Here is an 18,706-nt window from a genome sequence, read left to right on the forward strand (position 1 = left end):
ACTGGGGCCTACTTGAGGCTGGAGGGTGGGAGGAGGTAGAGGATCAGAAAGAATATCTATTGGGTACTAGGCTAATACCTGGGTGATGAAATAATCTGTACAACAAACCCCCAAGACATGAGTTTACCTATATAGCAAACCTGTACATGTAGCCCTGAGCTTAAAATAATAGATTTTTTTAAAAAGATACTGGGTTTATGAAGTCCCCAGGAGGTCAGGAGGGAGAGAGAATGCTTGAGACAAGCATGGTCAGTGAGGAGCTTGCAGGGATGGCAGAGGGGCAGGGAGCAGCAGAGTTTGAGTAGAGGAACCAGAACCCCAGCCCTGGACCCATCTCTGCCTTCCTGTGTGTGCGCCTAACTCAGCTTTCAGGTGAGAGCTGGGGCTCAGGAGGTTATGTACTCACTTGAAGTTGCACGTCTAGGAATCCAGATGATGGTCCCATGTCTGCTGTGCCCCCACCCTACTCTATTGCTAGGACAGCCAACCTCTACTCAGGGGCTGCAGCCGGTCAGCTGGCATCTACCAGGCTCAGCTGAGAGGGGTTCAGAGCCTAGAGGAGCTGTGGCATGCCAGGTCTAGGCTGCCTGTTGGCTGCTGTCAGGATGAATGCTGTTGTAGATAGATTCTTTCTGGCAACCAGAGACTTTCAGACGTCAATGGCCATGCAGTCTCCATGTTGCCCTTCCCATCCTGACACCACACACTCCTTATGCTGCAGCCACCATGGATGCCTGAGTGAACAGCCCTCAAATTCTATTCTAACTCCTTATTTAAAAGATAAGGAGACCCAAGGCTGAGGAATTTGACATAAATAAGCAAACCGGCTTGCCTGAGCTGAGTACTGCCTTTGGCCTCACGATAGCTGCCTGCTGGCGTCTGATTTTCACAGCTAGTACAACCTTCCAGCACCTTCCAGGATTGGTTTCTGAAAGAGGGGATTGTTTTTGCTCCCCGTCCCCCTAAACATTCTGTAGGTAATGACAGCACTCATGGCCCCATTTTCTCACTGTGTATTTGCCACCTTGGGTCTGTTCAGATGGCAGTCTCCCGAAAACCAGGCACCTCCTCCTTGTACCCATGGCACCGTCGTGGTGCTTGGCTGCTGTCAGCACAGAGCATTAGCTCTGAGACACCTCCTCCTTGTACCCATGACACCGTCGTGGTGCCTGGCTGCTGCATTAGCTCTGAGACACTGCTGTGTTTCCCTCCCAGTTCCACATCAGGTGGTACTGTTTTGTTTTGGTGGCTTGGTTCATTTTTTCTTATTGCAGTATTATCACTGCATAGAAAGCAGAAGTGGTCTTCCCATATTGTGTAAAGACCCCATTAAACATACGCCACATGCTTCAGAGCGGCAGGAACAGGAAGAAGGAAGGGATTCCCTGTGCCCAAAGGTAACCAAGTCTACATTGTCCTGAGAGTTAGGGACTACATACACCTGCCTGTGCAGCATTTGGGAAGGTCAGAGGAGACGACTGTGTGGTGTGCATTGGAGAAGTGTGGGGCCCCTGTGCTCACCACCACCCTAAGCCCCTGTGAGGCAGGGGGCACCTGGTGCACTGTGACCAGCACTCTCCCAGCTTCCTGCCAGGAGGAGCTCTGACTGGACAGTGGCTGTAACAATGGGCTTAAATTTCCCCAGCTCCTTAGATACTGTAGGGTTTGACTTAAAGAAAATTTTAAAACATGATTTTTCAATAAGTTGGTTGCCAAAAAATCTCTGTGGTTAAGGAGGCACCTCCCTCCCGGTCACTACTTCCCCCTGCCGAGCCTTCTGCCCGGGCAGCTGCACCACAATCTCCAGCTGCACCATGTGTTTTGAAAAACGTTTCTCCCCGCCCCTCTGGGGTTTTTCTCCTCCTCCAGTGGCGAAATTCCAGAGGGCATTGAGTGGGTTACTCTTCACAAGCACAGAGCTAAGCCCAGTCCTGGCAGAAAGCACACACAAAGAAGACCCAAGACCATGAATATGCTGACCTAAGTTGGACAGAACTGCTTCATGGCTTCCTGCTGTTACTCCATGGGTTTCTGATCCTGTTCTGTAGGTTTCTGCTGTTACTCTGAGTTCCTGCTATTACTCTGTGGGTTCCTGCTGTTACTCTGTAGGCTCTGCTATTACACTATGGGTTCTGATGTTACTCTGTGAATTCCTGCTGTTACTCTGTGGGCTCTGATGTTACACTGTGGGTCCTGTTTTTACTCTGTGGGTTCTGATATTACTCTATGGACTCTGATGTTACTCTGTGGGTTCCTGCTATTTCTCTTGTGTGTCCTGCTGTTACTCTCTGGGCTCTTGTGTTACTCTGTGGGTTCTGACATTACTCTGTGGGCTCTGCTGTTACTCTGTGGGTTCTGATGTTACTTTGTGGGCTCTGCTGTTACTCTGTGGGCTCTGATGTTACACTGTGGGTTCTGCTGTTACTCTGTGAATTCCTGCTGTTACTCTGTGAATTCCTGCTGTTACTCTGTGGATCTCTCTGTGGTTACTCTCTGAATTCCTGCTCTTATTCTGTGGACTTCTTTTGTTGCTTTGTGAGTTTCTGCAGTTAGTTTACCTCTTTACCATCCAGCCAGGAATTCTTTCACTAGGAATTGTGTGGATGCTGGCCAACTGGGCTAAATTTAATATTACTATGTCCCCTATTGTGGTGGTGGGGTCTTGGCTTGGCAATTTCTACTAGTATTCCATATGCAGTTAATCTTGACACATCAGTGAAAGAAAAATAAAATCTCAGGCCTCCAAACTTACTATGCCAAAGGGAAAAGTTAATATTGGCAACACACACACACACACACACACACACACACACACACACAGCCTTCTTTTTGTTCCCAAAAGCTTACTTTATCTTATGTGAAATGTAGATCTACTGAGTATGAGACAGATGTATAACCCTCCCCCATACCTTTCTTTTCACATGTGAAATGTAGATTTGCTGTACTCTAATCAGAGCCTCACAAAAGTGTGACTACTTGCCTCATAGCCTACTCTCCCCTCTTTCCCCTCCTACCGGCGCTTTTCCCTTAAATATTTGGAAAAAAGTACAGGCCAAAAATCCTACTGTAACCTGTGTTTCTTTTTCCCCAGGCAAATCCACAATTTTGGCAAAATAAACCTCTATATCAGTTGTGATCTGCCTCAGACACTTTTTGGTTTACACAACAATCCAATCATAGCGATTTATTTGGAAATATACCTTCACAAGTTAAATCAAACCACAGCGCTACTGGGCATTATTTATAATGGCAAACTATTGCAAACAATCTAAAGCCCATCATAGACATCATAGAAACTATTCTAATAAATTGATACATTTATATAATGGAATAATCCGCAACCTTGAAGGGAATGAAGGAAGGAATAAAGAGAGAGTGAAAGGAAGAAAAGAAAGGAGAGAGGGAAGGAGGGACAGACAGGTGTTTAAATTGGGGATGTGTAAGCAATATTGCCTACTTCATTGCCTTCACATTATCTAAAAGCATGTGGTCAAGAAACACTATTACAATAAGCACATCAGAAATAACTTCTAAAATTACTTTTCCAAAATATGAATCCATACTATACACTTCCTGTAATGTGCACCAAATGTAGATGCACACATTTTAACAAGGAAAAGACTAATACTCATATTTGCTTGCTACACACCAGACACTGTTTTAAATGTTTTGCACACGTTAACTCATTTGTTCTTACAGAAATCCTGTAGCGTGCACCGCCACCTCCATGTTTCTAGGAGGAAACTGAGGCACGGGGGCTGCGGCTCCTGGACGCACCTGGCCTTCTCGGCCTGCCTCTCTCCCTCCAGCCGCCCCACATTCTTTTTTCCTAATTGGAAAAAACTATTCACGCTGCTCTTCCAGAGCATTTCAACCTTCTAGAAAGATCCGACAAGATTCGAAACTGTTTATAAAGAGAACGTGCTTGTGCCTGAATGCTGAGTGTGAGCGCGCAGTGATGCCCTAGAGTGCAGTCATCCCGGGCTTGGCGCCCAGCGGGTGGAAATACGGCCGCAGGGTGGAAATGCGGCGGCGGCGGGGCTGCCCAGCCTCCTGTGGGACCCGCGCGGCGCGGGCACGCACATTCTCGGGGACGCGCGTCATCAGGCCACAAGAACGCCTGAAGGCCCCGGCCAGCGTCCTCCCGTGAAGACCCGGACCGGCGTCGTCACCCGCCGCGCAGGCCTAAATCTCAGGTCTTCACCGTCATCTCCCAGCGATCGCAGGGATCTCGGGCACTGACCGCGCCCGTCCCTATGCACCCGAGCCCCACCCCGCGCCCCCACGCCCCCACGCCCCCACGCCCCCACGCCCCCACGCCCCCACGCCCCCACGCCCGGCAGTCCGGGCGCGCGCGGACGGCGGGGCAGTGCCTACTACGCAGGCGCGCGCTGCGGGCGTCAGGACCCAGCAGCAACACTGCCACGCGAATCCGCGCCGGCCAATCAGCATGGCCAGGGGCGGGGCTTCCCTGAGGCGCGCCGAGAGGCGGTGGCCCACTTCCGGCAATAATCGCCTGGTCGCCGTCAGGTGCCGGCCCAGGTGGCAGGCGCGCCCGTTGGGCACTGGGGGACGCGGGCGCGTCAGGTGAAGACTGGGGGCTGCAGGCGCGCTAGGTAGGTACGGGGTGCCGCGGGCGCGTCAGGTGAAGACTGGGCGCCGCAGGCGCCTTAGGTGAAGATTGGGGATCGCGGGCTCGTCAGGTGGGGACGATGGGCCACGGGCGAGTCAGGTGAAGACCGGGGGCGGCGGGCGCGTCAGGGGAAGACATGGGGTCGCGGGCGCGTCAGGTGGGGACGGGGCCTGTGGGAGGGTCAGGTGGGGACCGGGGGTCTCGGGCGCGTCAGGTGGGGACGGGGTTGTCGCGGGCGCGTCAGATGGGGACGGGATTGCCGCGTGCGCGTCTGCTGAGGTCTGGGTCCGCGGGCGCGTCAGGTAGGGACGATGGGCCGCGGGCGCGTCAGGTGGGGTCTGGGGGCGGCCGGCGAGTGTGGAGGGTTCATTCAGGGAGCTGCGGGCGAGTCAGGTGGGAACGGGGGCCGCCCACAGGTGCATCGCGTGTCCTCAGCCGCTTCCCCTGCCCACCTTCTGCGACCCCTTCCCGCCCCCACCCTCCTGGGCCGTCTTGCAGGCCCGAGCTTGTGTCCGCCTCTCTGGGCAAGGTGTTTCGGGGACGACTTCTGCCGGCGTTTGCCCTCCGGGCTCGGCCCTTGCCTCTTCGCCGGTGGACACCTGCTAGGTGTGATCCCTCATTCCTCCAGGCCACTCTGCCCCGTCTGCTGCTTACCTTTTTTTCCCTACTGCTGGTGTGTGGCTCTGGCTCTGGCTCTGTCTCCTCCCTTAATTTCTTTCCATGCTTATTTTTCTTGCAGCAGACACTAATTTTGCATCCTTCCCCTCACAGTAAGCTCAATTTGACCTTTTTCTCAATTAGATTCCACCTCTGTCCTTGGGTCTATTCAGACTCATTTTGAAGAGTAAAGAATCTAGAGAACCATTTCTTCCCTTATGAAGCTGTCCCTTGCTGCCTCCAAATCCTTACCATCCGGCCCTAATCAAAAAAGACGTTTACTCTTTCATATTCTGTTTTCTCCTCGTCTTTACATGTTTACCTTTCCCATGAGGAATCTGTGATTATCTGTAAGTCCTTACAGTAAATCTTATTTCTGACTCTCAGCCCTCAGTGTGCCATTTTTTTAAATGTCCTTTCTGGATCAAATTTGTCCACACTTTTAAGCAAAACAAATAGGGAAACACATGTGGTCTTTTAAAATGGATTAGAGTTTTCTTTCCTGTCTTGTTTTCCTTGTTTTAGTGCCTTTATATTTAGATTCATCATTACTTGAAATCATATTAGTGATCTGTAATAGACGGTAAAAAAAAAAGTTAAAAGGCTTATAATTTAATGGCATCTGTTTTAATAGGGTTTTCAGGAACTGCTATTATAAACATAGTGGTTAGGAGCATGGATCCCAGAGTGAGACTCCATCATTTTGAATCCCAGCTCCACTGAACTCTTTGCCTCAGTGTCTTCATCTATAAAATAGATAATGAAACTTGTAAAACAAGAATAATGTTTTCTATCTTGGAGGACAGCATGAGGATTAAATGAGACAACATATGTAGATTGTTTAGAGTAATGCGTAGCCTATAGTAAGCTCTAATAAATGTTTGCCATTATTATTGTAAAGAAAAAATATGCTTGTTGAAGGAAAGACTTTTTTTTTTTGTTCTGAGTCTCTCATGCCAAGAGTTTCCACCAGCAAATGAACTTCATGAAGTCCTTTTCTACTGAAGTACCCCACCCACATGTCCTACCACATGAAATAGGAATTAAGGGAAGATTTAAAATAGTTAATCATTGTAGGCTGTCTGAAATAAGTTGGCATAAAATGTGCTTAAAATTTGCAAATTATACAAGCTACACCCTTTGAGTGCTTGCTCTTAAAAGTTTAATAATTTTCAGGAGTAATTTCTAGGTTTTTTTGTATTTGCAAATCCCAAAATAAAGGTAATTTTAATTAAAATAAGCGTACAAAGCTCTAGCAATTCACATTTTTTTAGCTGAACAAATACATTCCCATTAAAAGCCGTGGGTTGTCATCATTCTATAAAACTTTAGTAGCATTGTTTTATGATTTACAAACTCAGAAGCCTCAGTTTGGGAGTATTTTTGAAAACTTGAGATCCAGACCCCAGACCTTTTAAATTGCAACTTGTCTTTTTTTGTTGTTGTTGTTTTTAATCTGCATCCAGAGTTTGTGCTTTAGTTCATGAGCTGTATAGATTATGCTTTAAGAAAAACTTCATTGTGATCCAAAGAGCATACCATAACAAATCTGTGAAGCACACACATCTTCAGAGAAACAAATCTTTTCCTCTGTGTTGAAAATAAGCCTTTGGGCATGGACTATTTTTTTATTTCCATGGCTGCATTTCACTCCTTTCAACCCTTAAAAAAATCAAACTTAGCAGCTGAGAAATTCAGACCAAACTATTCATTTCTCACTGAGTTGCCAAAATGAATTAACTGTAGAGTTTAGGTAGTTGTAAAAGAATTGGTTATATTAATGGAAACAGTAGGCAGGCTCTTTATGTAAATGTTATAAAGATTGTTTGTGAAACTAGAAGATAAGTGTATTAAATGATGAGTGGGCATAGTGTCTAAATAGGTAAGTACAATATTTGTGTGTCATCACGTTTTAAAATATTTTGTCAGCTGAGGATACCGGGATGTACACAGGACAGTCATCCAGATAAGGTTCTGTTGGCAAGATATTTGTTGCCTAGCTGTTTTTTTCTGTCTCCATGTTTTTCATTTGATCTATCCTACAAGCCCTAGAAAATTATTATTCTCAAAACAACACTGCTCACACTGATCTGTTGCTGAAAAACTTTAATTACTGACAGAATAAAGTCTAAACACCTTTGATATTCTTTGATATTCTTCTATGACCTGGCTTCTAGTCACTTTTCCAGCTTATGTACGAGTCCTCTGATAAACTTTCTCCATTTTATCCAATCTTTTCTGCTTATTTTTCTCAAACTGTGGCACACATTTTGACCTTTATACTTATGCACCCACCATTCCCATGATTGATAGTTTTTGCCTTGCCTCTCCATTCATTTAAGATCTAACCATGCTTTAGGGCCAAGATCAAGTCCTAGTTTCTCGTCAGAGCTTTCCCAGCTGATTTGCTTTCTGCTCAAATTAACTTTATTCTCTCTTTACCACAAGTTACAAGATTGTGGACATATGTGTATGTATGTATACATGCACACTCACATATCTACATGTAAACACACTTTATTATAGTACACTTGTATGGAATTTGTGTGTGTTTTGCTATTGTTCTTTTTTAGTTCCTTAGCTAAATTGCACACTTTTGAGGGCAGGAACACCTAGCATAATAACATGTAGTTGGTGCTCAAATGTTTGTCGTTGAAGTAATCCTGTATTTGTTAGCAGTAACAAATACAAATCCTGTATTTGTTAGCAGTAACAAATACAAATCCTGTATTTGTTAGCAGTAACAAAATCTGTTAGCAGTATTTTTCAGGATTATCCACTTGATTTTTTTTTTAAATATATATTTCTGAATCCACAGTTTCACGTTGATATTGAGAGATAATTTGATAATTATCAGAGATGTTCCTAGCAGCCATTTTCTGTTGAATGTGTTTTATGAGACTCAAGGTACCACTTAAACAGTCATCTGCTACTTCATGGTCTTTGCTGCCTTTGGTGGGAATGTTCTTGAAAATCATAAAATCAGCTGTATGCTATTAGAGACAGTTTTAGGTAACTCTAGATCGACTGAACATGGGCATTGAGTTTTGCATTTTAAGATGTTCAGTAGTTGTGAAGCAGTTCTGTGAGACAAAGTTTATCAAAATTGGGCTGAAATTTAAGGAATAAAGTATTTTCTAAAGCAAGAATTTAAATTAATCATTATGTGACTGAAAAAGACATGTTCTGACTATAAGTCAGTTTAGCAAGGTTTGAGATTTTCTTCGTGTAAAGAATAATTACTTCATCATACATTTCCTACACCAGTCAAGAGTTAAGCATTTGTGGTTGATCCAGGAATATTGTTGAAGTCTATGTAATTTCCTTCCTTTTTTTTTCCTGTATCTTCTAGGATTGTATAAGTGCCCATTTAATAACTTGTTTTTTGTTAATTATACTAAATATAGTTGGGAGGTGGTGTTTGGAGATGTTCATCTCTCATTTATTCTCCATGATGTAAATATTCTACATTATTCTCTACGATATAAATATTCTACATTATGAAATACTCAAGTCTGTTCGGGATGTGAAGTTAAAGTAACACAGAAACCACTTTTGCTTGAGTAATTCAGCTACCTTTCTGTAGCTAAATTCAACGTATATTTTCAACTCTTGCCATGCTTGGCGTTTTTATAACATTTTCGTCTCTGTCGATCATTTCTTTCTTGAAATACATTTTTCTCCTGACTTCCTACTTCTCCCTCTACCTTTTTGGCTCTTCCTTTTCAGTTTTTCTTCTTGGCTTATATCTTCTGGTCCCTTAAATGGTGATGTTTCTTAGGGTTTTTTTCTTGGCTCTCTTGATTTCCCTGTCTACATATTCTGTGATATTATTTGTGTGGTTTTGATTAGTGTCTAAATGCTCATGATTTTCCTCTTTCTCTCTAGTCTAACTCTCTTCTGAACCATGGATCTATATATTTATTCATTCAGTAAATAAATACTTATAGAGCTCCTGTTGTTTTCCTGGCATTGTTCAAGGTAATGGAATACGGACCTGAACAAGACATTGCATTTTCTTGGAGGAAAACAGATGATAAACACGCTAATCATTTCAGACAGCCCTTACAACTATGAAGGCACTAGATAATGGCTTAGACTGGTAGGGATGGGGTTGAGGCAGCAGACAGCACTGTTTGGACAGGGAGTCAGGGAGCCTTTCTGGGATGTGACATTTTGAATCAGCAGTGTGAACATCTGAGGTGGTTTTTAGCCTCATGCACAGTCTCACTGTGCATGAGAATCACCTGTAGACCTTTAAAAACTATTTAAACTTAGCCTTCACCCCCAAATATTCATATTTAACTGAACTAAAATGGGACTAAGCACTTGAATGTTTAAAAACCTTCCTGTGATGTTAATGCACAGCAGTAGTTGAAAATCACTGATCAAGAGGAGCAGAAATCAAGTTAATGGGAAGAACTAGCATTTGAAGTCTCACTCTTGTCAAATTGTGAGCTTCATGAAGTTAATCACGAAGTTGCATCATTTTTTAAGTCATAATTTTTATACCTGGAGTCTAGTATTTCAAACTGAACAGGCATGTCCAAAGCTGAAATTAATATCCCTTATCTCTCCTTTCCTAATAAAACCCTGCTGTTCCTTCTGTATGTCTTATTCCAGAACCAGGGGCTACAAAACAAAATCTAGATAACTTCCTTGATTTCCTCCTCACATTTCCAGCCAGTCTTCAAGTACTGTTTGACTCTGTTTCCTAAATGTTTCTGTAGTCTCTGCTCTTCTGTTTTTTTTGCCACTGTACACTCTCACCTTTTAAAGATCAACATTCAGAAGCCTCCAGTCCCAACTACTTTCCTCCAGGTGACCCTCACCCCATACCTTCTCCCACTGTGATACTGAGTTCTTTGTAAACCACAAATCTGATTGAATCACTTACCTGCTTACTTCCCTTTTTTGGCCCCTCATTGCCCTCAGAATAGCATCCAACTCCTCTGACATGATCCAGCCTTAAATGACTTCTCCATCCTTAATTCTGGCCCACTCCCTCTCATCTATTCTAAGCTTCAACCAAACTGAACTACTTAGAGTTGCTGAACATGAATACATTTCATTTTTGGTTGCTCCTAACTTCTGGTAAAGAGAGAATACTTGTTTGGGATAATGTTCCCTATTCCACACTCCCTGACCCCTGCTTGTTTTTCAGGTATGAGCTTGAATGTCACCTCTGGTAAACCTTTCGTGGGATATGCAGTATTAGGCCAGTAAAACCATGTTTACTTACCCCATTTGATCACTTTAGTACAATCAAAGTACTGTGTTATTGTCACTGTCACCAATGTCCAGCCAACATTTAATTAATGAGCAGACATTTAAATGTTAAGAACTTTAATCTTTAAAATTAATGAATAAATGTTCTAAGTGAAAAGAAACTTTTATGAATTATATATACTTTTTAACATAAATTAACTTTTTCATAGGAGAACTATGCCATGTTTGGGTCAGGACTGGAGATCTCCTGGATGGAGTTGGATTAAGACAGAAGATGGCTGGAAGAGATGTGAATCGTGTAGTCAGAAACTTGAAAGAGAGAATAACCATTGTAACATCAGTCACAGCATGTAAGTTACAGCTGAGCAGAACCATGCCATTTGCCAGTTTAGCATGTATGGCCTTACCTATTTTTCAAGTCCCTGCAAAGCTCCATAACTTTTGAGACTTGCTCACCCAGAAGGCTGGTGTGAAGAAACAAGTTATTTAGCTAAAAAATGAGGCTAGTAGATTGCCTAATATTCATACACAGATGCTTTTTTCTTTTTTTTAATTTAAAACATTTAATCCTCACAATAATTGGGAGAGAGGTATTATTATTAATCCCACATTATAGCTGAGGAACCTGAGGAAATTAAAATGCACAGTTTTGGTGGCATGTATCAGAAATGTAATAATAGTGGCTTACACAAGACAAATCAGTTTTTCTCCCTTGAAAGCCTGAGTTGGCATGATGACTTTGCTCGTAACATTGTCAAGGGGCCAAGCACAGTCTGTCTTGTTGCTCTGCCATCCCGAGAGTGCAGCCTTACCTGCATGGTCCAAAACGGTGTATTACCTGCCACATTTGCACTCAGGCCGAAGGGTAGGTGGGGTTGGTGAGACACAACCTGTGTTTCAGTGGCACAGCCCAAAAGTTACATGCATCACGTTGCCCACACCTTGTTGGCTAGAGCACTAGTGCAAGGGAGGCTGGGGGTTGTGGCCCAGCCGTGTGTCCAGATAAAAACCAGAGACTGCATGAGCACAGAACCAGGGTAGGTGGCTATCGTATGATGACTACAGTGTCTACCACAGTGGTGTTTGAGAATTTGGAGGGCTAGGAAGGTCTTGAGATAGCCTCCTCTAGAATGTCATGGGTCTAGTCATTTATTGTATATTATTTTACATTTGTGTAATTATCAACTGTGTGCTTGATGGGCCGTATGTTTTTCTGACAGAAGTTTAGTAACTTTAGACCAGAGACTGGTTTTTGCAGTATTTGAAGCAGAAATTAATTTTCTATTTTAGTTACAGTGAGGATAACACATAATATTTGTTAAACTTATATTGTAGCAGTTCTCTGCCACACTAAGATGTATTTAATGTTGATAGCTGTAAAACTTATTTAAAGCTTGTAATTATGCTGTTGTATTGCATAATGTTATACAGTTATGAATTCTCTAGGTCATTTTTACTATTTTTTATGGCAATTTTTTTAAAATTTAAAGTTGGTTGGCTGTATCTAGAAATGTTAGGTGTCTCACATTTACTCCCAATAGCCACTATTAAATGTGGATTTTAGGATGGGGAGATATATTACAGAATGTCAATTTAAAAAAAGCTGTAATGCTTGAAGTACAGTGTTACTGCTGCATCTGCGGTGAGGAATTTGTGGGAATTTGTTTTTTTCCCTCATGTATTCTTTTTCCCATCATCTCAAACACATTTTAAATGTCTGAGAATTGGTTTTTTTTGCACTGCACACATAAAATTAGAGAATACAGTCGAGATATGTTTTCTTTGCATAACTGGCTACCCTTCTGTCTCCCTTTCCCCTTCCCCCAAACTTACCTACAGATCCGCCCCTTTGAATCAATGGCTGCTAACACAAGCATCCCTGCACAAAAAGGTTTTATGAGTGAGCGAGAACTAGTCAGCACCACCTTTTACCCCACCTAGTTGCTTTGCAGTACTGGGACCGCCCCGGCTTCCTACTCTGCCATTTCGTTCATCTTTCGTTCATCTTCCTCAGACTTCTGTCCGTTCCTACCAAAATGCAAATCCAAACCTGTGGGTAGAGGCTGTTGGTGACCTGAAACTGCAGCAGATGTTTAATATATCCTTTCTCTGGAAGGAAAAACCACTTAACTTTGAACCTAAAATTGATTTTAAAAAGATAAGACCATATGTAATCACCATTTAAAATCACTATATAAATGACCTTCTCTTTCCCCCACATGTCTTTGAGAAACATAGTACCCCTAATTCTTTGATTTAAGGTGGGCTTTCAAAACTTAGAAAAAGAACTATAGTAAAAATAATTTAGGTAATCAAGATTCTACGTAACTTTGTTAATTTTCTTTTTTGTGAACGTGCGGGAAAATAGGCCTTTAGTATCCTTCTGCTTACTTTTCAACTCATTTTAGTATTCAAAGTTTAGAGAACATAGGGAAGAAATTAAGCAATTCAACATGGTTGATCTGGGGGAAGCCAGCCAGTTCATACTCTGAATCCTTGATTAAGCTGCTCTTTCAAGCAACATTCATGATATTACTGAGGTTTAAACATAGTTTGATGGACAGAGGATTCATCTTAACCCTGACCTCAGGAAGCCTTTTATTAGGCTGTTGATTCAGAATAGAAGGTAGATCAGCTGGTGTCCAGATTGAAGAGAGGACAGCCAGTTAAGGGTTTCAGTAGACAGGTGAGAAATGTTGAGTGCTGCCTATGGTGATGTCTGCACAGCTGGACAGAGGGTCAGGATCAGTAAAAGAGTGAGTCACAGATTGATTGGACTAGCCAAAAGGGTGGCCCTGAGAAGGACTCTGAGGGTTCAGCTGGGGAAATGGTGTAAGTAAATAATCTGGCTGGGTCTTCTCTCCAGCATAGTGTTTCTGCCACTCAGTTTTATGTTTGACAACAGAAATTGTATGATTCCTATAAAGGAAAGATATTGAAGAAGAGTGTCTAGATACTGTATATCTTTTAGAATTTCTAACTTTTTCCATCAGATTTCAGTGTTATTATGGGCACTGTAATTGCCTATAGTTATTTGAGTATAACTATAGGCACTGTTGAGGATATATAAGAAGTTGTTCCTTGTCTTTTATGAAGTTGACATTTGACAAGGGAGTGTGTAGTCAAACATAACGCATTCAGCTCAGTCTTGGCAGAGATGCTTCTGGGTTCTTGCCATTGAATTTTCTAAATCTTTTTTATTGCATTATTTTTTATACCTCATAAAACATTATATTTTCTATTCAAATTTGAATGTCTTAACACTTACTTTGGTAATTTGGTTCTCAGTGGGCTTAGCAATGGGGGCCATCGTATTTTAAGGTTCTACCAAAATTATCTTCAACTCTAGTAGTTCCCAGGATATCCCAAGATAATGGAATTCTATAAAAAGCATTTTTAAATTGTGCATCCCCCAAGGAAACAAGATAGAAGAAGCTACATTTTTGGTTCCCTTATGAGAATGTGAACATAGTCTCTGGTTACCATGAGGGATAGAGAATTCAGGGGATCCTTCTAGCCCTTGAAGTGTGTACTGGGCTCGAAAGCCACTGTACCTTGGAGAGGAGACATCCTGTATCCATTTAAGTAAATATCCTTGTTAGCACATTGGCATTTTCCTCTTAGGATCTTTAGAGTATTGTTACAGGTTTCAGCAAAAATCCAGATGGCCTTCCTGATACCCTTTCTTTAGTGACTGGAAAGAAAAAGAAAATTAATTTCAGTGTCGGACTCAGCACTGTTTCAAGCAGTATTTGTTAGTGCTTCTTAAATTAATGATTTTCTCTGGATTGTAAACTCTTTTCTCTGACTTTAATATTATCTCTTCCCCAAATTTGTGGGTTTTGTCAATTATAAAGCAACATGTGCTCTTTGTAAATGAAAAACAACAGAAAATTCATGCAGTCCTGAAGCATAGAACGTGAAGGGTGAAGTTCCCCTTTTCTAGCTCAGATCCTTTTCTGCACAGTCACCTCCTGCATAGTCATGCTCACCAGATGTCAGAGTCTGCAAAGAATCGTGGTCATTTTCTCCACCCCAGTCCCTGCTGTTGCCTGGTGGTTTCAGTGTCCACCTGTGGGACTCACAGCCTCTGGCGTTAGTACTGTCCTCTTTGTTCCTAGGATCTCCTTCTCTCCTCTCCTCTTCTCTTCTGTGTCTCAGCCACCCACTCCCATGGTCCAGACTCATGAATTCGGGCATCCCAGTCCTTAAGCATAATCTTCTCACCTTCCAGATTTCCTGACTACCACCTCAACCATTGCCTTATTTTTTCTATCCTATCAACCTTCTTTTTATCATGTCTCCTTTTGTCCAGCTTATATTCCATGATCCATTGTTTCAGTAACACTCTTGCCGTTACCCTAAACTCCATCCCAGTCTTTTTTTAAAAAACACACTCAAATGGCATATTCCCAACCCTAAATGAACCAACACATGAGCAGCTAAGAAATATAAGAAAGAAGATTCACACCAGAGAACACAGTGGGGACATCATCAATTCACTCACTTGCTTTCTTCTGAATTTATTCTCCCATTGCTTGCTCCTCCTTGTTCACCCACTCATTTATTTGCTCTTTTCACTTGCTCACTCATTTATTCTTCCACTCATTCTGTAAACTGATGTTTCTTGGTCATCTGCTATGTGCCTGTAGGGCCCCCATGCGGCCCACAGCCCCACTGTGTTTGCTTCGTTGGCCTGCTCTACTCCTCTTTGTGTTATCAATATTTCAAACTCCTTCACTCTCCTCTGATGTTCGGCTCCCTACATACTCCTTCTCCATCTTTTCAAAACAACCGGATCTCTTGTGTCACCAGGAAATCCAGAGCCATCAGACTTTTTCTCAGAACCTTAAGTTGATTTAAAATTTTCATCTTCATTAACTTTATCCTGAATCTTTATTTTTTGTCCAGAACACCTGAGATATTCTGAACAGAGGCTTATTTTTGTTAATTATCTCACAGGGAACAGTAAGTGTGTTGCCCTTTGCCTGTTGATTACCCCCAGGGGTAGAGTCATAGGGATTTTTCCTACATAAGTGGTAGTGGCTTTTCTTTGCTCTTGATGGGAAGGACACAGCTTTCCCCACCCCTCCAGAAAGGGTTTCCTTGGAAATGGCATGGGCCGGAGTCCTACCTCTACTCCTTTGTTGGGTAGATAAAATCTACCCAGGAGCCAGACTTAGAGATGTCTCTCGTCTTATTATTACACATACTGTTACACCTGTTTAGTCCACAATATATTAAGGATTTACTATGTGCTATGGTGTCAGGATACAGCAATAAATGAAACATGAAAACCCATGTCTGATGGAGCTTGCATTCTGGTGAAACAGATAGGCAGTGGACAAGATGAGTTCCGCAGTGCAGTAATTGTGATAGTATGTGGGAGATAAGAAATGCTAAGGATGGGTGGTGTTAGAGGAAGATCTACAGAGAGTGGCCTCTAAGAAGCAATCTGTGGAAGCAAACCTTAGGCAATGAGAGCAGGATGAATGGATGTCTGAGGGCGGGGCCTCCCCGGCAGGGAAAGAAAAAGTGCAAAGACCTCAAGGCAGGAGTACATCATCTGGCATATTCAGGGACAGCAGGGTTCCAGCATGGATAAGGGGAGCCCAGAAGTGGGGCCGGTAGGAGACAAGATCCCAGCCTGACTGGGTCCCAGCTGTGAAGTACCTGTTGTCATAGTAAGGACTTGGGCTTTTCTGAGTGATGTGGGGAGTCAGGGTTTTGAGCAGAGGAGTGATTTGTTCAGGCCTATGCTTTAACAGGATTATTCTGGCTACTGTGTTAAAAACAGACTTCCAAGACGCAGGACAGAAGCAAGTGGACCAGTTCTTAAGAGGCTTCGGTTAACCCCCATGGGAAATGATCATGGCTTGGAGAGAAAGGAGGTGGTGGATGAGGAAGGGCTCAAATCCTGGGTGTATTCTGCAGGTGGAACTGACACATGGAATGTGTATGGTGCAGTAAGAGGGTCGAGGGGTGAGACTAAGACTTTGGCCTGAGCAGCTAGAAGGTAGAGTTGCATTAACTGATACAACATCTAAATCCGCATTGTCTTGCACAGGGTCCTTGGGTCTGTGCCTAGGAACAAAACCACAGTGTCACAGGTCATGCACCTCTTTCCCTTTCCAGTGAGGTGGTGTCAGCATGTTCTCCTAATGCATTGCATGTTCATCCTTTTCCTCCACTTGTATTTCCTGGAAGTTGTTCCATGTCAGTGTGCATTGAGTTCCTCATTCATTTTAATGATGGCATTTCATTGTTTAGGTATACCATAACTTTTTTGTCCAAGCTTCCACTGCAATCATTTTGGCTATTTCCCACTTTTCATTATTTCTGGTAGTATAGCATGGGTCATCTGTGAATATCTCTTTGCATACTTGTGTGAATATTTATGAAATCTAAGTTCCTAATAGAATTGTATATTTAAAATTGTAGTATTGCCACATTACCTTCTGTAATTTTGCACCAGTTTATACTCTGAATAGTAGTGTACACAGATTCCCATTACTTCACTCTTCACCCAAGATGTGTGCGTGTGTCAGTTCAGGTTACACACTGCACAAGGGGAGGGTTTCATCATGAGGGAATAGTGGCTGAAATGCATCTGTGTGCCTTGTGTAGGCTGCATGTGTGTCTTCATCTAAAGGTGCTGTCTGCTCCCATGCCATCTGCGTTTTGGGGACAGTGCACAAGGTGTTGACAGCAGCCTTGTCTTTGTAATTACTTTAACTAGTTTGGTGGGCAAAAAACATTAGACATTTTATTTCTTTTCCCTTTCCTGTCCTTTCTTTTGTTCGTTCATTTGTTCTTTTTTTTTTTTTTTTTTTTTGAGATGGAGTCTTGCTCTGTCACCCAGGCTGGAGTGCAGTGGCGTGATCTCGGCTCACTGCAACCTGTGCCTCCTGGGTTCAAGCAATTCTCCTGCCTCAGCCTCCTGAGTAGCTGGGACTACAGGTGCCCACCACCACACCTGGCTAATTTTTGTATTTTTAGTAGAAACAGGGTTTCGGCATATTGACCAGAATGGTCTTGATCTCCTGACCTCAGGTGATGCACCCGCCTCAGCCTCCCAAAGTGCTGGGATTACATGCATGAGCCACCGTGCCCAGCCTGTTTCTTTATTAAGTAAGAGAGCTCTTTTAAAAGAAATTATATTTCCCCTGTTTACACTTATAAAAAACTAAGAAGATAAGAATAGTTAATTTACAAAACACTAGGATGCACAGTGCAACAACAGGAGAAATCAAAGCTTTTTCAACCAACATAGTTCAATTGGGGGGGGAAAGATTTTTTCAACTGGATAAACATGCAAGGAAAAATGAAACTCTACTACTCACTCTTACTGTGGACATAGCATTAATTTTAGATGGATTGTAGAATGAACTGTAAAAGGCTAAAACTGTAAAGTTTTAAGAATAAAACAATATTTTCACAATGTAAAGTAGGCAGATTGCTTACCACACAAAAACCACAAGCTGTGAAAGAAAAAAAAGATGAACTTTATATTAAAAGCTTATACCTAAAGTCATCATTAGAAAGGCAGAGCAATGGCTGGGCGTGGTGGCTCAGGCCTGTAATCCCAACGTTTTGGGAGGCCAAGGCAGGCAGATCACCTGAGGTCAGGAGTTCAAGACCAGCCCGGCCAACATGGTGAAACCCTGTCTCTACTAAAAATACAAAAAAAAAAAAAAAAAAATTAGCCGGGCATGGTGACAGGTGCCTGTAATCCCAGCTACTCAGGAAGCTGAGTCAGGAGAATCACTTGAACCTGGGAGGTGGAGGTTGCGGTGAGCAGAGATCCTGTCATTGCACTCTAGCCCGGGCAACAAGAGCAAAACTCCATCTGAAAAAGAAGAAAGAACAAGATTTACTATAAAATGTAAAATCACCACAATCAAGAGAGTGGTATGTGGTATTGGTGAAAAGATAGATACACAGGTCAGTGGAACAGAACAGAGGACCCCAGATAAGTCCATACAGATATGGTTGGTTTATTTTTGACAGTGGTGTAAAGGCACCTCTTAATATATTCCATGGAGAAAGTGTAATCTTGTCAACAAATGGACTAGAAAACTAGATGTGTATATGCAAAAATAAATAAATAAATAAATAACCTGTACAGCTCACATTTTATACAAAAATGAACTCAAAATGGATCATATACCTAAATGTAGAATGTAA

General features: G+C 42.6%; 1 long non-coding RNA gene across 3 annotated transcripts in view; it reads left to right on the forward strand.

Moving 5' to 3' along the window:
• Positions 1 to 4,452: 4,452 nt before the first annotated feature.
• Positions 4,453 to 18,706, forward strand: part of LOC129532018 (uncharacterized) — a 61,381-nt gene continuing 47,127 nt past the window's right edge. For all 3 annotated transcript variants that reach the window (XR_010129740.1, XR_010129739.1, XR_008677600.1), the window contains exons 1-2: positions 4,453 to 4,616; positions 10,729 to 10,869. This is a non-coding gene — a long non-coding RNA (uncharacterized lncRNA). The remainder of the gene's footprint in view (positions 4,617 to 10,728; positions 10,870 to 18,706) is intronic.

Source organism: Gorilla gorilla, chromosome 11, assembly GCF_029281585.2.
Source record: "Gorilla gorilla gorilla isolate KB3781 chromosome 11, NHGRI_mGorGor1-v2.1_pri, whole genome shotgun sequence".
In the NCBI taxonomy this organism is placed as follows: domain Eukaryota; kingdom Metazoa; phylum Chordata; class Mammalia; order Primates; family Hominidae; genus Gorilla; species Gorilla gorilla.